Here is a 5,000-nt window from a genome sequence, read left to right on the forward strand (position 1 = left end):
CCCACGCCAGCGTAGAGCTCTCCTCGCAATCCCCAAGCTCGGCGGTCCGCACCAGCCACGTCGGCCAGGCCTCCGACTTGCGAGCAGGGGCAGCGGCCACCGCCGCCGTGACGTCGCGGCAAGCAGACAGCCGCGCAGCAGCTGCCAGCACCTTGGCACAAGCACGGCAAATGAATGCCACGCCCACGCCGCGGATAAGCAGCCCCAACGCGCCCGACGGCTTGGAGCGGGTCCCGAAGACGGTGGCCGGAATCGGGTCGTCGCCGGCCGGAAAACGGGTCATCGATGCCGGCAATACTTCGGGCCATGAGGCCCCCCACCTTAGTCCGAGTTTAGCAACAGCCCACATATCCCCCGCGGCAGGCCTATGGGCGCCAGGCCAGCGCGCCCCATGGCCAGTCAGGGGGCACCCCCCTAAAGAGCAATAAGTGTCATTGAAGCTCTGGCAGGGGGAGACACTACTAGGTCCCAGCTGTCACCCCCCCTCTAAAAAATTCATTTCTTGGTATTTTGAGCTGAAATTTTGCACAGAGGTTGGCAAAAATCCAATCCAACTTTATTAATTTTTCCAGAATTTTTCGAGGTCGGGAAGTATTTTTTTTTATTTTCCTACCATTAAAAATCGAGGAAATCGGAAAAAATAGGAACCGGCTCGGAATGACCCCAAATTCAGTGGGCAGCCTCATAAAAATATGGCTGATTTTACTGGATTGATTTCATGTGGAAAGCACGACGTTTTGTTGTAGGAATGCGGGAACCCCGGCGGCTCGCCTGCCGCGGCCAGCGACGTCGGGCTGGCCCCTGCAGCGCCTAGCCTCTCCCACGCGGGGGGCAGGCCAGAGCGCGGGGGGCCAGGGCCCGAAGGCAGCCCCCCCGCGGGCGAGAGAGCAAGCCAGCAGGGGCTGTCGCCTGCCGCGGCCAGCGACGTCGGGCTGGCCCCTGCAGCGCCTAGCCTCTCCCACGCGGGGGGCAGGCCAGAACGCGGGGGGCCAGGGCCCGAAGGCAGCCCCCCCGCGGGCGAGAGAGCAAGCCAGCAGGGGCTGTCGCCTGCCGCGGCCAGCGACGTCGGGCTGGCCCCTGCCGCGGCCAGCGATGTCGGGCTGTCGCCTGCCGCGGCCAGCGACGTCGGGCTGGCCCCTGCAGCGCCTAGCCTCTCCCACGCGGGGGGCAGGCTAGAGCGCGGGGGGCCAGGGCCCGAAGGCAGCCCCCCCGCGGGCGAGAGAGCAAGCCAGCAGGGGCTGTCCGCGCGTCGCGCAGCGCGGCATGGCTGCGGGGGCCGCGCGCGCGCGCCCAAGCGCCCAAGGGCCCCCAAGGGCCCCAGGCCCTCAGGCCCCAGCGCCCCAGCGCCCAGCGCGGGCGGGCGCGCGCGCGCGTGTGGTCTTTGAGGGGCGCCGGCCTGGTGGCTCCCTAAAGAGCAATAAGTGTCATTGCAGCTCTGGCAGGGGGAGACACTACTAGGTCCCAGCTGTCACCCCCCCTCTAAAAAATTCATTTCTTGGTATTTTGAGCTGAAATTTTGCACAGAGGTTGGCAAAAATCCAATCCACCTTCATTAATTTTCCCAGAATTTTTCGAGGTCGGGAAGTATTTGTTTTAATTTTCCTACCATTAGAAATCGAGTAAATCCGCAAAACTAGGAACCGGCCCGGAATGACCCCAAATTCAGTGGGCAGCCTCATAAAAATATGGCTGATTTTACTGGATTGGTTTCATGTGGAAAGCACGACGTTTTCTTGTAGGAATGCGGGAACCCCGGCAGCTCGCCTGCCGCGGCCAGCGACGTCGGGGACGCTGGCCTGCGCTGTCGAGCCCGCGAGGGCTGTCTCCGCGGCAGGCCCCCCCTGAACGGGGCACGACAGGCCACCGCGCTGGCTCGTCCAGCGTCGACAGTCCCTCGTCCAGGTTTCAGATCGCGCCAAGTCGAACCCATGACCTGCTCAAGCCATCGTGCGCTGCCGAATTCGCATCTGCGTGTAGGCTGCCATTCCACGCGGCAGCCCCTGTTTTCGTCAGCGTGCCCCCCTGACGAATTTTCCTGCCTGGCCCAGTCCAGCGTCCAGCCCCTGTTCGTCGAAAAATCTGCGCTGCCGATTTTCCACGCGGCAGCCCCTCTTTTCGTCAGCGTGCCCCCCTGACGAATTTTCCTGCCTGGCCCGGCCAGTCCAGCCCCTGTTCGTCGAAAAATCTGCGCTGCCGATTTTCCACGCGGCAGCCCCTCTTTTCGTCAGCGTGCCCCCCTGACGAATTTTCCTGCCTGGCCCGGCCGGTCCAGCATCCAGCCCCTGTTCGTCGAAAAATCTGCGCTGCCGATTTTCCACGCGGCAGCCCCTGTTTTCCTCAGCGTGCCCCCCTGACGAATGTTCGTCGAAAAATCTGCGCTGCCGATTTTCCACGCGGCAGCCCCTCTTTTCGTCAGCGTGCCCCCCTGACGAATGTTCGTCGAAAAATCTGCGCTGCCGATTTTCCACGCGGCAGCCCCTCTTTTCGTCAGCGTGCCCCCTGACGAATTTTCCTGCCTGGCCCAGTCCAGCGTCCAGCCCCTGTTCGTCGAAAAATCTGCGCTGCCGATTTTCCACGCGGCAGCCCCTCTTTTCGTCAGCGTGCCCCCCTGACGAATTTTCCTGCCTGGCCCGGCCGGTCCAGCCCCTGTTCGTCGAAAAATCTGCGCTGCCGATTTTCCACTCCGCAGCCCCTGTTTTCGTCAGCGTGCCCCCCTGACGAATTTTCCTGCCTGGCCCGGCCAGTCCAGCGCCCAGCCCCTGTTCGTCGAAAAATCTGCGCTGCCGATTTTCCCCGACGAACCTGCAGCTGCACAAATCCGCGCTGCCACTGCCCCATTGTCTGGACCAACAGTCTTTTCCATCAAGCCCTGGACTATAAATCGTCCAGACTCATCGCCAGCACCCGCTGCCGATTCTGCCGACTTTGCCGATTTCGTCGGCGCTGCCGATTCCAACACTGCCCGCCGTGCCTGAACCAGCGCTGTTTCGTCAGCGTGTCCCCTTGACGAATTTCCCTGCCTGGCCTGGACAGTCCATCTTCCAGCCCATGTTCATCGAAAAATCTGCGCTGCCGATTTCCCCGACGAACCTGCAGCTGCACAAATCTGTGCTGCCGATTTCCCCCCCTGTCGGCATGGCTGCCGCTGCCCCGATGTCCAGACCAACAGTCTTTTTTGTCGACTTTGCCGATTTTGTCCGCGCTGCCGATTCCAACACTACCCCCTGCATCCAAACCAGCATTGTTTCGTCAGCTCTTCCCCTGACGATTTTAGCCCTGTAACAAACAGTAGGCCTCCAATCCCGCCAACGGGAGCCAAGTTGATAGGGAAGAGAATTGAATGACGCGCCTGGTCCTCGCACCCCGCCACCCGAGGGGCCTTTTTCCCGGCAGCCTCTGAAAAACTCTAGCTTTCACGGTCCTCGCCGCCCCTCACCACCATGGCAGGCCTCTAATCCCACCCATCAGCAGTTGTAGCCGATAGGGCAGTGATTTGAATGACGCGTCGCGGGCCTCCGGGTCATCTCACCCGGCCATTAATTGGAGCGTTTTTGGCTGGCCGAGGATGGGGGGATGGATCTCTTCTTCCGAAAAAGCAAACAGTACATCGGGAGTTATGTTGACGGGGCATGGAATTGAATGACCCGTCGCGGGCCGCCGGGTCATCTCACCCGGCCATCCCGGGGAGCGTTTTTCCCGGCAGCATCGGGGAAACTCTTGCTTTCACTGCCCGCTGCCCAAGTCCCCACTCGAATCGGCCCCCCGCGCCAACAAGCCAACGCTGCCGAATCGGCAGACACTGCTGCCGAATCTGCCGACACTGCCCCGCGGGCTGCCACTGCCCCAGTGTCTAAACCAGCGGTCTTTCTCATCGAGCCTTGGACTATCCAGTCCGTCCTGACTCATCGCCAGCACCTGCTGCCGATTCTGCCGACTTTGCCGATTTTCTCGGCGCTGCCGATTCCAACACTGCGCCCACCGTGTCTGAACCAGCGCTGTTTCGTCAGCGTGTCCCCTCGACGAATTTTCCTGCCTGGCCTGGACAGTCCACCGTCCAGCCCGTGTTCGTCGAAAAATCTGCGCTGCCGATTCTGCCGACTTTGCCGATTCTGCCGACTTTGCCGATTTCGTCGGCGCTGCCGATTCCAACACTGCCCGCCGTGCCTGAACCAGCGCTGTTTCGTCAGCGTGTCCCCTCGACAAATTTTCCTGCCTGGCCTGGACAGTCCATCGCCCAGCCCATGTTCGTCGCAAAATCTGCGCTGCCGATTTTCCCCGACGAACCTGCAGCCGCACAAATCTGCGCTGCCGAATCTGCCGACACTGTCCCGCGGGCTGCCACTGCCCCAGTGTCTAAACCAGCAGTCTTTCTCGTCGAGCCTTGGACTATCCAGCCCGTCCAGACCCATCGCCAGCACCCGCTGCCGATTCTGCCGACTTTGCCGATTTCGTCGGCGCTGCCGATTCCACCACTGCCCGCCGTGCCTGAACCAGCGCTGTTTCGTCAGCGTGTCCCCTCGATGAATTTTCCTGCATGGCCCGGCCAGTCCAGCGTCCAGCCCATGTTCGTCGAAAAATCTGCGCTGCCGATTCTGCCGACTTTGCCGATTTCGTCGGCGCTGCCGATTCCAACACTGCCCGCCGTGCCTGAACCAGCGCTGTTTCGTCAGCGTGTCCCCTCGACAAATTTTCCTGCCTGGCCTGGACAGTCCACCGTCCAGCCCGTGTTCGTCGAAAAATCTGCGCTGCCGATTCTGCCGACTTTGCCGATTTCGTCGGCGCTGCCGATTCCAACACTGCCCGCCGTGCCTGAACCAGCGCTGTTTCGTCAGCGTGTCCCCTCGACAAATTTTCCTGCCTGGCCTGGACAGTCCATCGTCCAGCCCATGCTCGTCGAAAAATCTGCGCTGCCGATTTTCCCCGACGAACCTGCAGCCGCACAAATCTGCGCTGCCGAATCTGCCAACACTGTCCCGCGGGCTGCCACTGCCCCAGTGTCT

The sequence above is a fragment of the Populus nigra genome, chromosome 2, assembly GCF_951802175.1.
Source record: "Populus nigra chromosome 2, ddPopNigr1.1, whole genome shotgun sequence".
Lineage (NCBI taxonomy): Eukaryota > Viridiplantae > Streptophyta > Magnoliopsida > Malpighiales > Salicaceae > Populus > Populus nigra.